We start from the raw sequence: 18,901 nt of genomic DNA on the forward strand, positions 1-18,901 counted from the left end.
CCAGGTCCGAGTTCAGAAATCCATCTTAACAAATTCACGCCCCTCCCAGACTAAGGACAGGGGAACTAATCCACCCCTGGATGAGTTTCTTGTTCAGGTCGGTTAAAAATTCTGGACAACCCATCAGCATTGCTATGTTGGACACCTGACCTATGCTCAATAGTGAAGGTGAAGCCTTGTAGACTTATGGACCACCTAAGCAACTTTGGATTCTCTCCCTTCGTGTTCATCAGCCACTTTAAGGGCTTATGGTCAGTTTGCACAGTGAAGTGGGTCCCATAGAGGTAGGGCCTCAGCTTCCGTAGGGCCCACACAACAGAGAAACATTATTTCTCTACTGTGGACCATCTGAGCTCTCGGTCCTTAAGCTGGCGACTAATGAAGCCAATCGGGTGTTCCTTACCCCTCTCATCTACTTGTGATAGTACAGCCCCTATCCCAGTGTCGGAGGCATCTGTCTGCACAATAAAATGTCTTTGGTAATCAGGGGCCCTGAGTACAGGGGCCTGGCACAAGGAGTCTTTTAAGCCATTGAAGGCCTTCTCACACTCTTCAGTCCAAGTTACCTTCTTGGGTTTCTTCGGAGTGGTGAGAGCAGTCAGAGGGACAGCTATGGTGCCATAGTCTGCCATGAAATTTCGTAATACCCTGTGAGTCCTAAGAAGGCTCTCACTTGGGTCTGTGTACTGGGGGTAGGCCAGTCTTGTACTGCTTGTACTTTACTGGGTAGAGGCTGTATCCTCCCTCCACCAACTTCATGTCCAAGGTAAACCACTGAGCCTTGTCCAATCTGGCATTTACTGGCCTTTATGGTCAAGTGGGCTTTCTGAAGAGCCTGTAACACAATCCCAAGGTGTTTCACATGGTCTTCCCATGTGGCACTGAAAACTGCTATATCATCCAGATATGCAAGACAGAATTCATCCAACCCATTCAACACATGATTCACAAGCCTCTGGAAGGTGGCAGGTGCAGTCTTCAACCCAATAGCATTACCCTGAACTGGTAAAGACCTTCCGGGGTTGAGAATGCTGTCTTCTCCTTGGCATGTTTTGTGAGGGCTATTTGCCAATAGCCTGTAGTGAGGTCAAACGTGCTGAGGTACCTGGAGGCACTCAAGGTATCCACCAGCTCATTGTTCGAGGCAAGGGGTGGGCATCTGTCTTGGTGACAGCATTCAGAACCCTGTAATCCACGCAGAACCTCAATTTGGAAGTACGTGCTTTTGGAACCAAAACCACAGGGCTGGATCAAGGACTACTAGAGGGTTCAATCACCCCAAGATCTAACATTTTGTTGACCTCCATCTTAATGTAAGACTGGACTTTGTCTGACATCCTGTATCCCCTACTTTTGGTAGGTACACTGTCTCCTGTGTCTATGTTATGTTTGCAACAAGGTGTCAAACCAGGGGACTGTGAAAACGGGGAGAAAATTGCCTAAGCAAACTTTCACCTCAGCCTACTGATCAGAAGTCAGGTGTGGGGCCACTCCGACACCCTCAAAGGAGCTATCTGAAGGACTGCTTTGAAACAGGTCAGGGAGAGGTTCAGACTCCTCTTCCTCAACATCTGAAGCCAATAGCAGTGCTGCAATTTCAACTCTTGGGAATAGCAAACAAACTAGCCTTTTAGCCAATTCGGGCTGCAAACCCAACGCACCCCAAGGCTTTTTTGGGACGTAAATTGCATTGTTTAGGAAGTTAAAGCCCCTTGCCCCTCCTGCGACTCTGCTCTGATTATTTTTCAGGCTTTTAATCACGCAAAGAAAGCCACACAAGAGCATCAAAAGAAAACAGAAGTAATTCTTTACTTTACTGCAAATAAAGTGACTCTGTTTTAAATATTCTCCATAATTTGCTTACAACCCAGCATTTTTTCTGCAACTCAGGTTTAAGGCTTGTCGTTGGCATATGGGACCACAGATCTTATATTCAGCCATTATAATATCTTAGCATTACAACATTGTCCCAGTTGGTGGTTCTGAACATCCAGTCACACTAGGAGAATGGACCAAGCCAGCAGAATGTAATAGCCAGGCCGGGTGGACATTGTGTGTCCACACACAAACCTCTGGCCTGTTTTGATAATACTTTTATCTTCCCTCTTATATCACCTTCTCAAATCACCCTGTAGTGAAAGAATGGTGGCGTGTTGCACTATGTAAACATCTAAATAAATAAAGAGACATGAAATACTCTAAAATGACAGACCAGGATTAGTACAAAAGGAATGCTTGTTTATTATCTCTTGGTTACAGGTATAGTTTAGAAGTAGGAGAGTAGTCTGTTCAGGTTCCTTGGGATTCCTCTGTCTCTCTACAAGTCCCCCAAAAGTAATTCCAGGAAAACCCCAGTACACCAGGCCCAACGGTCAGGCGCACAGACACGACTGCTCCCAAAACTTCACCAAAGGACACATTTTCAACTCTGTTTACCACCTCCAGACTTCTGCTGCTGCTGCTTACACTTCACGGGACTTCATAACCGAGGATGCACCAACGCTGCTGCTCTCCTTATTTTCAAAACAAAACTCCAGGATCACCGTACTGAGGAGACCTCTTCACACAGGAGACTTTATCCTCCCTGCCTCCACGGCAGCAAGCACAACCTTGCTTCTGGCCTGTCTACATCCTTGGGACATAATGCTGGTGCACAGGATACACTGGAACACAGCACTTATCTGGATTCTTCATGGCAAACTCTCCATGGCTCCCGATCTCCGCATAGCTCCTTCCTGGACCTCTTTGAAAACATCATGTTCTGTGGGGTGCATGCACGGATCAGCTGCTCCCAAGCTATCAGCTGCCTCCAGGGTCTCTTTTCCGCCAACTCGTTGCCAAACGAAGTATCCTCGGTCATAAGGTAAGCAATAGATGAAGTGGGCCCCACTTCAGACCATGATTAGTGCAAAAGGAATGCTTCTTTTGTGTCTATTGTTTACAGGTAGAGCTTAGATGTAGGAGAGTAGTCTGGAAGCATCCTTCAGGCTCCTCTGTCTCTCTCCGTGTCCCCAACAGTCATTCCTGGAACCCCCAGTATGATATGATATTTATAACGCCTTAATACCCAGAGGTTTCTAAGCACAGACTCGGGAATCGAACCTGTGGTGCTCCGTGTTGTCCAAGGCGAACACGTTGTCTCTGAGCCATCCTCCAGTGATTGGCAGTACACTGGGTTACACATGCATCATATGATTCCTTACATTCCATACAGCCTCACAGCTCACAGAACCTTAACACTCGCTTATACAGAACACTACAAAAGCCATCAAGTTTCATTTGGTCATCAAGTTCTGGATTTGAAGGTTTTTGGGAGAGCCCTTGAGGATGAGGAAATCTTTCGTTGTAGAGGTCAATATGCATGTACAAATATGTGTGTTCCTTGCTTTTCCTCCCGTGGGCAACAGGCACACATGTGGCGTTCTACCTATAAGTGAACCGCTGTGAGCATCATCCTCCTATGGCGATAATTGGCAGAGCAGTAACTAGCCTAATGTGTACAAATGACGCAAAACCATGGGCTACCCTTGTCTCCCCGCCCCCCTCAACTATTGTGTTGTGCTAAGAGTTTTTTAACACATGCACCAGGAACCACCTTAGTGGCCTAACAGCATAGAGGCTTGTCCAGAATGTCCGGGGGTAGTGTATTGTGTCCCCACCAGGGGTATCCAAAGGTCGGTCGGAGAGAATAATAGTAAAGGAAAGCAGGGTTGGATGAAAGGCAAAGGGGGAGAAAGGGTGAAAGATGTGTCCTAATAAGAAAGGGAATGATATGGTAGGAATGAGGGTTGTGATAGTTTGCACACCTGCATAGGCAGCTTAGAATGATCAAAACCTAGTGCTGAATGACAAGGGCAAATGCTAAATGCTCATTTGAATTATTTTGTGCCCTTGTGGGCAGTTTCTGTTACTTACTGGGAAGTGCTGAAATGAATTGTGAGTGCGGTCTCATGGTGGGTTTGGAATGTGCCTCCCTGTACCCTTGACGCATGGAGACGTATATGTCTATTGGGTGTTATTGTAACAGGACAGAGTCCAGTTCAATCTGGGATTGCCCCGATGAGAGCAAACAGGGGAAGAGAAATCTGGTATGTGGGCCATCTCTCACAGTGTTATGCTGGCATGGCTATGTACTGATGGATGGCACGGCTTAGGGTTCTTATGCAGAGGGCTACTTGTGTTACATGATTTGTGGTGATGGGACAGGACCCCCTCTCGAGTGGGGTGGGAGGCCTGACAGGGAGAGATACAGAGCCAGTCCTACTCCTGAGGTGGACGGTGGCAGCTCAAAGAGCCCCAACTCCTGTCCCTCAACCCTAGTTGCAGCAAGTTTCTCAGTATTACACCTCTGACTCAAACCATGCCTCCAATACGGGTTTCTTACCAGTGTTTCTCTGTTTCTTTTAAAGACCCATCATTCGAGCAAGGAACCAAGAAGAACAAAGAAGTCTTTTCTTGTTTTCTGATTGCTACGTTATTGAAGTTGAGTACTTTAATGTACCAGGGTGCCGAAGGCTTAGACCTGAGCATGTGTTGTTTCACTAGGGTATGCGGTTGATGTTGGTTGTGAGATTGGTCTTGAGTTCTTGAAGAAGCGAGTTGCAGTCCTGGTTCGTCTGAGGTAGATCGTCCCATGTTATGTGGAGGTTGTTAAGGCCTTCCATGGGAGCCTTCAGTAGGAAGTTCCTGAATGATCTGATGGCTTGTTTTCTGGGTTTACGATGGGTGTGCTTGACTCGGGTGGTGTGACTAATGTCAAAGGGGATTGCCAGATGGTCCGACAACTCCAGTGGGGTTGCAGAACTGTGATGGAAGGTAGGCGGGGCAGTGATGATGAGGTTGAAGATATTATCTTTCCTGTGAGTGGGCCTTTTGTTTGCTGTATGAGGTTCAGAGTGTTGAATAGGCAGCAGAGATATTCCTTCATTGACATGGTTGCTGGGTTGCCAGGGATGTTGAAGTTGTAGTGGGGAGGAGGGAGTATTGGTGTGGAGGAGGGTGTAGGGATGTGCTGGATGGAGTAGTAGTGGAACCTGAGAGAGGAAAAACATCAATGGGTGGAGGCAAGACCTACAAAGAGTGGAAGACATTGACGGCACGAAGATTGGAGGGAAGTGGGTGGAGAGAGGGAAGTGTAGGAGAGGAAAGAGTGAGCGTGATACGAGGGTGACTGAATCAAAGCGCATGTCTGAGAAACACGATTCTCAAATCGCATTGGAACACTAATAACTGGTAAGAGATGGGACAGTTAGGAAGTCCTTGAGGGAGTTTATATAGAAAAGACAAATCTGTCTTTATGTGCTCTTCAGGAGTATGAGGCAGAAAGCTAGACAGTGGGGTCAACCTTCTGTATATACCTACCTTGGTCAGCGATACCTGGATTAGGGAGGAGGTACTGAATAATGAAAGAGATGGAGGAACAGCCCTAGGGCCCATGAAGATATCAATAACAACCCTTGGACCGCCTCTGAGATTTGGAGTGAGTCTTATGCCATTCGTGACAGTCTGCCAAGACTTAAGTCTATGTACGCTAGTGTCTTTTATAGAGCTTTATGCCACAGTAATGTCAACTCACAGTACTGACGGTGCGGGGCATGGCAGGAATTTTGAGCCTACAAGCCAAAAATGTGAGCACCAAAGGTCTGCACTGGAGGGGCCCTCAGCCAGAGCAACCAGTCCTATAGGAGGAATAAGTGACTGATCCTGAAGACCCTTCCAGATAAGAGTGGCCTTCAGTATGATAGTGCCCAAGCAGCCTTTGGGCCTGACCAGCAAATCTATCAGGTCTCCTGGGGCAATGAGGAGTCGGGACACCTCTTATGGTTTCTTGTCTCTTATGGAAATAATATACATATGCATACCATCCCTTTCCAACCACTTTCAGTAACTGCAGTTGCCTGGTCAGATTGGCAGATAACAGTAGTCAGAATCCCGATAGCATTGGGAAGACAGCTAATTTTATATAAATATGGCACACAGGAGCTCCCTATGTTTCCCACTGTGTCATACTCTCCATTAGGATGGAGAAAGAAACAGGAGAACAATCATGAACTTGTGATCAGACTAGTGAGGTGGGAAAGGAGGTTAGGACTTGTTGGATATCACTCTGATCCGCTCTCACTGCCCCCACACTATCATGCTGTGCTCCCTGAATAGACTAGACGGGGATGGTGTGGTAACCCTTTGCCCCGCTACCACACTGTACTATAACAAAATATTTTTTGGGCCTGACCAGTCAAACAGGTATTGCCAAAATGGGTACATTTGGGGGTCATTACGAGTTTGGTGGTATCCCGCTGGTAAATCTGGCTGGGATACCACCAAACCGTAATAGTGTTACCGCCACTTGGTCTGCCGGAATTAAATCCCCAATCCATGGAATTCCCAGGGGGGATTGCCGGTTTTACCGCCTCCAGTGCCGTAATACCAGTTGTATCAGTTGTCTCCTTGGCAACGCTGCATTTTGGTGCATCTGGTCTTTTCTGGTGATATGTAAAGACATGCTTACTGCAAGGATCTCCCTTTGTAGCACCACTGAATGGGTCCTATGGATTCCAATTAATGGAGACTAAAACCACCTACCGCCACGTGTAATCTGTTGGTAATACTGCTGGTCCAAGTGACGGTAATACAGTGGGCCTCACTACGAGGTTGCCGGTCCGGTAACAACGGTACCGGTATGCTTGCCGGTCCCGTTGTTACCAGACCGGCAAACTCCGAGTTGTGCTCGTGGGTGCCTGTCATTCCACTAGGTCTGCCCTGGCAGAATGAAAGGCACCCGCGAGCACAGGAAGCCTGCAGCACTGACACCGTTATGAATGGTGCCGGTGCTACAGGCATCCCCATTCCCATTGAGCCCTATGCGGCTGAAATGGGAATGGGGATATACCGGCACCCACGAAAGGGCAACTACCAGGTCTAGCGGGCCGGAATACCCCTGTAAGTGCCCATTTGTGGGTGCCGGATTTCCATGCCGGTATGGAGGCCCATTTGTTGGTATTGCAATGGATTCACCACTGATATACCACCAAACTTGTAATGAGCCTTGTATTGCTTGCCTCCACAGCCAGTGACAGAAGAGACATGCCTCGTTATAAATTGGCCAGTCCGGGTAAAATGCGGTGGCAATACCGTTACTGCCACATTACTACACCGCCCAATTAGGAGTTTGGTGGTAAATTGGAGGATTCACCCCCAGCTATGAGCTGCATGTAAATCTACCTCCTTACCAGCAATTTTTTGTGGAATTACAGCTGCAGTCATTCTGACGAAATCCCCCATGGAGTCCTATGGACTACAATTAAATGGGGACCAACCGCGCCACAACCACATGTAATCCAGCTGTAATACTACCTGCCCAAGTGGCGGCAACCCTAATACAGTTTGGATGTATCGCGACAGATTTACCACTGAGATACAACCAAACTTTATGAGGCCAGCACAACCGTTATATTACCCAGCCACATATTTTAGGTTATTTCGGGTTATGCCCTACCTCCACCACAACGTGCTGCGCCTCAGTTTAATTTCTCACAAAGCATGTCAACAACATCACACCACAGACCAGGAAAAGGGCCAAGGGCGTCTCTGCTCGTTCCTAAACTTTCAGAGATATCTGCCACTGGTCGACAATGTCACGTTTAAAGGGTCTAATGTTGACATTCGTCTGACCAATCCTTGGAGTTACTCGAGCAGAAAAGTAGGCGTTTCTCCATAATATTTTGTCTAGGTTTTAGAGTGAAACACGTGCTGATGGTGCAAAAGTTCATGGGGACTGCATCTCGTCTACACGACATCACAGGGGCCGTCTGCCCCGTTTATTTTAATGCCAACATATATCATTGAAGACCAGGACAACTAAGGGCGGGGATGACCCGGGACAGAGAGAGGAAATGACCGGCAGATTCCAGGGTTGTTTAATGACACCAATAAATGAGAAACAACCCTCTCTGGGATATGGGGGAGCCATAAACCTCAACTTTACAGGCATATAGCTACGCCTGTCATTCATCAAGGTGCCAGGCTCCCCCATGCCATAGCAAGGGGGGCCACGGGGGCAGGGGCAGATCTCTCAGGGTTCAGGGGCTTGACCAAAGTTAATGGTTTCCCAGCTAGGAGGCTCCATCAAAGTACAGGGGGTGGCGGCCCTTGAGACCAGCCAAAGGCGAGAGACTACGTCAAGATGTGACCCTGGCACACGCCACCCACGAGTAAGATGGTTTCCCAGTGTCTGAGACTGTGACCAAGTGAGTGAAGCTGTGATCCACACTCCTCTCAGTGAGTGAGACTGTGGGGCTCAAAATAAACTTAGTCACCAAGACGGGTGCAAACAGATGATTTTGTTTTTGGCGTGTAAGAGCACATTGAAGTCTATGGAGGGTAAAATGCTTGCTGCATGAGTTAACTCACTTTTCGATGGGTGGCACCTGCCAAAAGAGTCTGGGTTAGGAGGTGTGCTCTAAGTGTGACAGTACTCTAATGTGTAGGACTAGGGCTGGACTGGCGACCAAAAGTGGACCTGGAAATGTTTTTCAAAGTGGCCCCATATTAACATACACTGGAAGCTGTGCAACACATTCTTCCAGAGGCCCACCCGGAAGTCTTCAGAGCTCCCCTTAGGCCAGGCCACCACTGCCCACAGTGCTGAGGACCACCAGGAAGTCTTCAGAGCTCCCCGTAGGGCAGTCCACCACTGGGTCGGATGAACGAGAAGGTGGGTGGCAGTGCTGGAGTTGGCTCGGCCAGAGGGGTTACTAGTTTAATGATATCCACTACAGAATAAGTGATAATTTTACTATAGCCGATATGATAGCTCAGTGGGTTGAGCGCTCGCCGCTGTGATGTGTGTGTGATCTGCAGGTTGCAGGTTTAAATCCCAGCAAGGCCATCTCAGCCTTTCATCCTTCTGAGGTCGATACATGAGTACCAACACAGGTTGGGCGAAATTGTATGCATATTTGTTCTATAAACAGAACTTAAGCATAAGTGCTATACAATAACATATGATCATTTGGCCTTGGACGTCTGCTTGCATTCACAGTAATTTGACAATATGCATCTATACACACAGATATTAATGATACATATGGTGATCCCAGCAGGTCCCAAAACCGCAGTGGGGGTGGTTGTTCATGCTACTCCTGTGCCTCAGAGCTGTGGACCCTTTCACATAACTGTATGCAAAGTTATGTCATTTTATTAGTTGTGTTGTAATGTAACAGACACATGAACCCTCCATAAGTAGCATTTTCTGTAAAGTTGTGAATTGACGCAATACACGGATAATGGTTTGAGGGCCACCTTTTGAGGCAAGGGGTGGGCCACTTTTTCTGGGGTGGAATGCCCTATTTCTTGCCCCAGTCCGACCCTAATCTGACCCATGAAGCGCGTGCCAGTTAAGGCTTTCACCGCCACTTTCTCATCCCCCTCCCCCTTTGGCTGACTCACACCCTGACACAGCCCTCTCAATGCTCCACTCTGCTATATCTGATACTCTTGATGTTCTTGCCCCTGTCATGAGGATCTGCTTGAAGCCCAAAGCCAAGTGCAACTCATGGTACGACTCAGACCTCGTCACCCTCAAACGCAAGTGCAGGGTGGCTGAGAGGAAATGGCGTGCTTCATGTTCATCCTCTGACAAACTGTCCTGCCGCCTGCTCCAAAGATAATACCGTCTCTCCGCCCGCACCAAGAAGAGAGCCCACATCCAAGCCCACGTCTCTGCGGCTCTTAACAACTCGGCTGAACTCTTTAAAATCTGCAAGGAACTGGCCAATCCTGGCACAGTCTCCACCTCTCCTGTCCCTTCCAAGGCCCTCTGCACAGCACTGGCTTCTCATTTCACCTCTAAAACTCAGGACGTACTCCCTGCTCTTCCTCTGGCCCTTCTTGGGCCACATCTCCACTCTCCTTCTCTGCCTTTCCCCTGTTCTCCCCAGATGATTTTTCTAGACAAGTCTCATCTATGAAGGTCTCATCAAAACAGGTTCATCCCTGTTCCTCCAAAACCATCAAGGACCACATTGACTCCCTGGCTCCTGCTATGGACGACTTCTGCGACCACTCGTTCGCCAATGGAGTCTTCCCTTCCCCCCGAAGCACTCTCTTGTGCACCCTCTTCTTAAGAAACCCTCTGCCGACCCGTCCTGCTCGGCTAACTATCGCCCAAACTCCATTACTCCCTTCCTGGGCAAACTCTTGGAAAACCTGGCCATCTCCCAGCTCAATCTTCACACTGAATCTGTTAGCTGTCTCCATGATCATCAGTCTGGCTTCAGAGCTGCCAGAAGCACGGAAACTGCTCTCCTGAACATCTGTGAAGACCTGCTCTCCAACCTTGATTCCAACATCCATTGTGTCCTCATCCTACTTGATCTCTCTTCTGCCTTTGCCATGGTCCACCATGCCATCCTGCTCCACCGTCTCCGTGTTAATCTGGGTATCACTGATCAGGTCCTGGCATGGCTGATTTCTTTCCTCTCTGATCGACCCTCCCAGGTTCAACTTGGGTCCTTCCTCTCCTTCATCTCTATCTCTACCTGTGGTGTTCCCCAGGGGTCTAACCTCTCTCCCTGGCTGTTCAACCAATACCTGACACGTCTTGCCCACCGCATTGCTGCGCTGTGCCCCTACTTCCAGTGCTATGCGGACGACACAGCTCATTTTCAGGCTACCTTCAGCCACCTCTTATCCCTTTCTCATCTCTGACTGCCTGTCCGCCATACAGGAGTGGTGTGCCGCCAATGAACTATGCCTTAATGCCAGTAAGACTGAGATTCTCCTCATTGAAGCTTGCGCTCCCTCCTTTCCTGTCACTCTCTGGCCGGCCTCCCTTGGCCCTCTTCCTGCTCCCACCTGTGAGGCTAAAAACCTTGGGGTCATCTTCGACTCCACACTCGCCTTCTCTCCTCACATCTCTGACGTCTCTAAGAAGTCACACTACCAGCGGCACCTCCTCAGAGGTATTCTTCCTTTCCTCTCCTTCCCCCAGAAGCTCACTGTCTTCAGAGCTCTGGTTCTCTCTAGGCTGGACTATTGCAACAGCCTCTTTCTAAATCTTCCTGCTTCTACTCTCCGCCCTCTGCAACTCATCCAGAACAGGACTGCGAGACTTGTCCTTGGCCTCAAGCCCAGGGATCGTATCTCTCCAGGACTGAAATCTCTGCACTGGCTGCCAGTGGCTGCAAGGATTAAGTTTAAAACCCTCTGCAGTGTGCACAAGGCCTTCTGGGGCCTCAATACCTTCAGCTCTCTTCCCAAATATCTTCCTTCTCGAGCTCTTCGCTCATCCACCTCCAACTCCCTAAGGGTCAGTAGCTTCTCCAAGCAACAAGTTGGTGGTAGATATCTTTCCTCGGCTGGGGTCTCCCTCTGGAACATCCTCCCAGCCTCCCTGAAACTTGAGGAGAATCATCTCCGGTTCCGGAAGCACCTCAAAACCTTTCTCTTTGCTTCTGCTTTCTCTCCGCCTCTCCTCTGATGACTTCCTGGCTGTAATTGAAATTGTACTAGTTACCTGGCCACCCTCTGATCTCGGTTCCAGGTCCCCTCCCCAACCAGTCGCACACCTGCACTGCCTTCCTGGCAAACCCCGCACTTAGGGACTGTTTTCTGTATCCCTACAGTTCCACTACCTGCACTTGACACCTGATGTCTGCACTTGCACTTGCACTGGCCACCTGCTGGCCGTATTATTTCTTATTCTTATCCCATGTACTGCACGATCTGAATGATACCTGACCTAGCAGGATCGCTGTCTGTCTTTCCCTCTGTCCCCTCCCTTGCCTCTTCGCACCTTGAAACACTTGTGTATAGGCACGTTATAAATGCCATATTATATCATATCATAACTGAGATTTAACAGCCGACCAGTTAAGTTCATCTGCAGGTCTGGTGCAAATGTGGCCACATGTCAAGCCTGCCTGCATCTACTGTTCAGCCTTCAGAATCAGAGGTTGGCAAAATAGGAAAGCAACGCACTCACACGACATCCCACACTCTGAGCTCTCGTTAACTCATACATGCAAACAAACATCCTGAACAGCATGCCAGGGAGCTGGGAAAGGCAGACACATTACAACAGAGCATTCATTGTGCCACAATTAAGTCAATGGCCACTTGATGTGCTACGGTCAAATATGTATACACTGTACACAAGCTTTTAGGCACAAGGATTTTGTCAAGTGACCGAGGACACCGAGATGCAATGTCTTGTGATGATCGTAACAGAGACAATGGCAGAAATAAAAAAAGCAATTACTGCAACTTGCGAAAAGCAAAATACATAGTCCAAAATGTCCCCCATCCGCACCAACCTCGAGAACACAGAGCTGGGATTGCATTCAAGGAGTATCGCCCAGAACAGTGCTTAAAATGGAGGTTTGGGGGAAGAGGGGAGCGGTACTCTGCAATCGAGGCTTTAAGTGTTCAGGGGCTCAGCCCCAGCAGAGTTCAAAAACTGCTCTTACGCCGGGACTCCCGACCCATCTCTACTAATCTCACTGTCTTCATCCATTTTCGTAGTTGACGATTGTGTCCCTTTCTATTGGTCTTCGGCCCACCCCCAACCACTCCAGTCATTCCTTCTTGACCTCTGGGCATGTCCCTCTCTCCTGAGCCTGCATCTTGGGAGAATGCTGCACTAACACCTCTTGGTCAGTGATGATTCCAACCAATATATCATTATAATGGTTCAGTCTTAAATCATTAACTGTAAATTCCGTTTTGCCAGTCAGTGTCAAGCTCTCAAAGACACGCCTCAATCGCAGATTGATTTGGCCCAGTTTTCGCACAATGGTTTTGATGTACAAAAGCTGGGGTGCTTTGCAGACACCCCGTTATTTTCTGCTAAGGCACAACAAGATTAATTGAATGTCACCGAGTTAAACAGCGACGCTGGGATGTTCACCCTCTGCGCAATGTAGGTACTTACCACCTGAGCTCTAGTTGGGACACATTTCGATGCTGGCTCTCAAGCACGCAATCGCATAGCATCTACTACCAAAGTATACAAATCACGTAGTAATAAAACTCAACAATGCATACATCTGTACAATGTTAAGTACAAAGAGCATCATAGCACATTTATTTACGTACATCCTAAAAGGACAACTACAAGTCCCAGAATTAATGCAAAGTAATACAACACTGTGAAATGTCTTGCATCACCTTACTTTCAACACTTTAATACACTTAATAAAAAGCGTTTTGTGATACAGTCTGTAAGTATTTGACACACAACCATCCAGCGTATTATATGGAGTTAAACATTTTTGAATAGGCATAGGAAAGCGCTCAATGTCTTTGAATGTTAAACTAGCAGACATCATAGCTATAAACTAAGCTTTACAAGGAGTTGTATGTTTTGTTGTTCACTTTCTCGGTGGAGTAAGACGGGCCCCCCCTTTGGTAGGTAACTGGGCTTTCAGTCCAAAATCTCCCATTACAGTTCCAATCGCCTAAACACTTAAAACGCCTAAAGTTTGCCAATTACAAATACACGAGTTAAAAGGTTCATTGCCAGAACCTTCTTAGGTTGCTATCTGAGCAGGGGTGTCCGGGAAATGGACATCAAGCTGTCCTATGCATTAATGCTGTGGAGGGGCCATAAGGAGCAGGTAAAGCCCAGTGAGCAGGGGCTGTGTGCCTGGTAAGCACACCTGTGGCTCTGGAGCTGCAAGTTTACTTTGCCTGCTACTCTGCAGGGTGGGTCTTGAAGGAGGCATGATAGAGGAGGGTGGGGAGGTTAAGAAGGAAGCATCACTGCTTTTCATCCCAGTACAGTGCTTCACTGTTCACCCAGCTGTGTGGTTCACCAGCAGCACAGTGCAGGGACACAACATTGCCAGATAAGAGAAGTGCAGGTACACAGGGCTGGTTAGCAGCAGCCCATTTTAGTACCTCGCAGAAAACAAACCCAGATGAAGGTGAAAGGAGTGATGGAAGCAGTAGATTTCAGTTTATGCAAGAGGCTGGACTATGCCATGGTGGCACTGGCCACAAGAGCCGTGCCATGTGCTGCTGTGAGTCATCACATGGCAGCGAAATCCAAAAGGCCAATGCTGGGATCCCTTGATGAATCCTAAGCAGTAGGATAAACTGTATGGGGCCAGATTGGGGGTTTCCCATCATTAACAGACATGACACCGCAAACCTTCACCGAATTAAGGCCTGGCGACTCTTGCATGCAGTAAGGCTTTGGTGTGGGGGGCAATTCTACTATAAAAGCAGGCATGTGGCTTGAAAATGGGTTTCTTAAGCCACAGTTGTGCAGATCGGTACCACATGTGGTACTCAGAGGTACTGCGCGTCCTACCGCTATTCTCGTAAACAGACACATAGTCATCAGAGCAATGGAAAAGAGTGCAAGCAGGCAGAAAAGGCCAGCACATTCACATTAGGAAAACCTATATTGTTAAACCATATTTGCATACTACCGTCTGGTTATGAACATTGGCCTAAGCACATTCGCATTGTACAGAAAACCGCGTATAAAAATGCCCTGAGTAAAATTGACTAAAGCCGCCATTTTAGAAACGTCCGCCATTTTGATTCTAACCCCTGCTTTCTGTCTTGAAATCGTTAACTGTATTTTCAGCTGCCACTGAGCAGAGTGAACTTTGAGCCTATGTCAACATTAAGGCTGCTGAGAGCAGAATGTTTGTTCAGTGCAAAGAGACCTTGCAATCAAGATGAACTGCCATTCAAAGTGTTATCTGTGTCTATAAGCTCATCTTAATTCAAACAATGGAACACAATGCAAAGCAACTAAAGCTGTGTGCTTTGGGAGAAGCCCTTTGTGCTCATCTCTTGGAACTAGACTTATCCTAAAACTCAAGAACAAGGAAGAGTCTACATGGCCAAGCAAAGCAAAGTTTGTCATCATTGTATTTCATGTATAAAGGATTGTGTCTTAAACCTGGAAACAACGATGCTGTATTTGCTATGTGAACTGGGCATGAACTCTAGCAACTGTGTAACTTGAAGAGGGGCTGGACAATGTAACCGGGCTTGGTGAAGAAAGTATAAATACTATGAGTTTTGTAATGCCCAGTACTCTCCCCTCACAGTGTCTGCTGGTACACACTGTGAGGCACTTGAGAGCCAGATAGATATCTGCTTTCATATTTGTATCCGTACAGAATAAAAGTTGTACTTATAACTTTGACTTTGTGACTGGCAGATTTCATCTTTGCTGGAACTAAGCCTCGATATTCCTTGCTGATCTATCAATAATGGGCCCGATTTACAAAGATTTGCACTGGAGGAAAATCAGGAGATGCCAAGCTGCTCAGATGTGAACCCGCTTCCTTACAACTGGTTTAAAAATAAACATTTAAAAAATTGAACAAATCCGGTAATTCTGTAAGATGTGCAAACTCAATTCGCAAAGATGTGCTTATGGGTGTGCGAGAGCTGCTCCAGGCCCTGCAGAAGGGCCCTCATCAGAGGCTTTGTGGATCAGGTGTAAGCGATAGGCTGGCCAGCACTTGGGCACACCTTCACATATAATCAGAAAGCGCTGCAGGCTGTGGGTGCAGTCTTCAAACACACAGCCTGGTCTCGAGAAATGGGATCACTGAACAGTTCATTCTTGAAAATGCAAGTTGTTGTCTGACTGCAACGGGGGAGCGGTTTGGGGGTGGGGGGTTAGTAGGGGTGTGTGCTGTCGGACACAACTCAGCTCCTGTTGTGTTACTGAGACTGGAGGTTTGTGTGGGTCCCCCCCGAGAGTCTATGTCTGCCCTTTGGTCTTAACTGGCAGGGTGTGTGTAAGCAACACAACCGCACCCATGTCTCCTCCAATCTTGGAAGCCTGCCTGGCAGTTTGTGTGCACCCTGCACTACCGCACCCATATAACCCCAAGTCTTGGAAGCCTGGCAATGTGTCAGTAGGACCCGGGACCGACAACTAGTGGAGGGGGCCGAGGGTGCCCGTGGCTACACAGCCTGCCCTACCGGACCCAACTCACCGGCAGCCCTGCACCACTTGCTGCCATATGGCCGCTTCCGTGCTGCTGTCAGCTGCACTCTCTTGCTGCATGCGACATGGGGTGCTTTAGCCTTCCCTTCCTGGTGGGCCGACTCGCCCGCGGCCCTTGACCTCTTGGTGTCACTGTCAGTCTGTGCGCGGCTCTCTGACTGCAGCCCCAGTCCAGTCCAATTTGTCTGAGTGTCAGCAGGGTCAGAGGCCCTGCAAAATATAGTCAGTCACGTGACTGAGGCTGGTGGCGGCACAGTGTCTCGGCAGCTGCTGCAGCCGCCTTTTCATTGGCCCAATCAATGGCCTGCCGCCTGTTGAGTTCCGGCGGCCCCCAGGCAGGAACAACAAGTTGCTTTCAACTTTGCAAAGTGCAACAAATTTGTTGCTTCCTGCAAAGTTGAAAGCAACGTAATCTGCATGTAATCTATGCCGTGGGCCCAGCCAGGCCCAACTCAGCTCTGCAGGCCGCTTCCAGGCTCCTGCCTCCGTTGCATGGTGTTTTTGTTTTTTCCCTCACCGTCGGCCCAGGCGTGGGCAGAAACCGGCCCACAGGGACTCACCCGCATCAAAATGATTTAGGCCTGGCCATGAGCAGAGTGGCCGATGGGCCAATCCGACCCTGGTCACATTGATTGCCAAAGCTGCTCCATAGTACCGCAAGACAACTACCGGACTGCCTCACTGGCTGTGGAAGCTGGAATCTCTAGATCGCAATCCTGTCATACTGGTTGATGTGGCGGAAGCTGGTTTCTCTGGCAGGCTGCTTCCCTGTCAAACTGGCTGAGGAGGATAACCTTTTGGACCTCAACCATGTTACACTACTAGTGGAAGCAGGCTCTTTTAGACATAAATCCTGTCACAGCGGCCGAGGATGCCAGCCTCTCTGGACATCAACCATGGCATACTGTTTGCAAATGCTGGCCTCCCTGGTCTTCTACCTGGTCACACCCATTCCTGACTCTAACTGTCTACAGAGCCTGGCATCTCTGGACCTTGCCCCTTTCACACTGGCTGCACTATATGATGGCGCCTCTGGGCCTTTACCCTGTCACACTGGTTGCAGAAGCTGCCCTCTCTGGGCCTCTACCATGTCACACTTGTACCCGGGCTGTCCTCTGTGGTCCTACACTGTCAAACTGGCTGTAACGCTGACAAGGCTGGCCCTCTTGTACTGGCTGTGGAGACTGGTATCTCTGATCCTACAGTGCTCTCTTTGGCCCTCTACTGTGTCACACTGTCTACAGGGCCTGGCCTGCATGGCCCTCTGCCATGCCACAATGTTTGCAGAACCTGGCCTCTATGGACCTCTATCCGTTGTCACTGTCTGCAGGACCTGGCCTGTATGGCCCTCTGCCCTGCCACACTGTTTGCAGAACCTGGCCTCTATGGACCTCTATCCATTGTCACTGTCTGCAGGACCTGGCCTGTATGGCCCTCTGCCATGCCACACTGTTTGCAGAACCTGGCCTCTATGGACCTCTATCCTTTGTCACTGTCTGCAGGACCTGGCCTGTATGGCCCTCTCCCCTGCCACACTGTTTGCAGAACCTGGCCTCTATGAAACTCTATCCTTTGTCACGGTCTGCAGGACCTGGCCTGTATGGATTAACCTCTACCATGTCATTCTCGCTGCAGAAGCTGGCCTCTATGGACCTCCAAACTATCAAACTGTTTACCGAACATGGCCTCTAGAGATCTCTAACCTTTGACACTGTCTGCAGGACCTGCCCTGTATACGCCTGTGCCCTTTCACAATGGCTACAGGACGTAGCCTTTATGGTCCTCTACCCTGTGACACTGTCTGCAGGAACTGGACTCTATGGACCTCTACACTGTCATACACATGAGTTGTCTTAGAACCAAAAGGGACCCTGGAAATGGTTTTCAAAGTGGTCCCATATCACTCTGTGTGAGCAAATGTAGCCAGCAAGAAAAACCCATGTAAGATTTGAGGGAAGTTCCCCCTGCCATAAAATTGGAAAGAAAATGGGTCCAAATGTTGCATTTTGAAGCACGTTTATCCCAATATAAAGATTGAAAAGTAGTAAAACTTAAAAAAACTGGCATATAACATTTGTTAAGAGAGAAAAAACATACTCGATGCTTTGCAACACATTTTGTACTTCAAATGGATGTGGGTAAAGGGTAGAGATGGAAGGAACGGGCGGTATTGAAAGGAGAGAGAGAAAGAGGAGCAGAAAACCACACAAGAGTGTCCTACAGCAAAAGGTACCCACGCAAAACTGCTCCGTGGTGAAGAGGCCCACCGGGAAAGCTTCAGAGTTTCCTGTAGTCCAGTCCCACCACTGGTCATACTATCTGGTTGCTGGACCTGACCTCTAGAGACGTCTACCCTGTCAAACTAGTTGCAGAATCTGGCCTCAGTTTACCTCTAGCTGTAGGTGAGATGCACACAGATGTCATTATAGTAAGTTTGATGTATTGCGAAGATCAAGAACACAAACGAAAACTACTACATCAGCTACCTTGCCAGTCCCACTTTTAACTGCCACCCTTGGAATCTCCAACAAGACTGTTCGTAATGACATCCCAAAGTTACACATAGGAGGCTGTGGAACAGGGATCCTCTCACCCCTGAGACGCCACCACCTGCAGACTGACACAAACTCAACACACTCCCCAAAACCTTTACAACACAACTCCATCTTTGCCCTTTCATGTTTTTTATTTGAGCACACTGACGCTATTGCATCCAGGTTATGGCCGGGAGCAATCACACATCGAGCAATGCTAAAGTTTTGCCACTCTGTTACGTGCCACAGTTGGCCATCCTTTGGACACACAGCACCCTTCTACACCATGTCGGCACACACAGGATCATTGTAAAATGTGTCCCCCTTGCATGATGACAGATTTTCTCCCCTACCCATAGTCACCTCTCTTGACGCTGTCATAATA

The sequence above is a fragment of the Ambystoma mexicanum genome, chromosome 11 (assembly GCF_040938575.1).
Source record: "Ambystoma mexicanum isolate Mex_15411 chromosome 11, UKY_AmexF1_1, whole genome shotgun sequence".
In the NCBI taxonomy this organism is placed as follows: Eukaryota; Metazoa; Chordata; class Amphibia; order Caudata; family Ambystomatidae; genus Ambystoma; species Ambystoma mexicanum.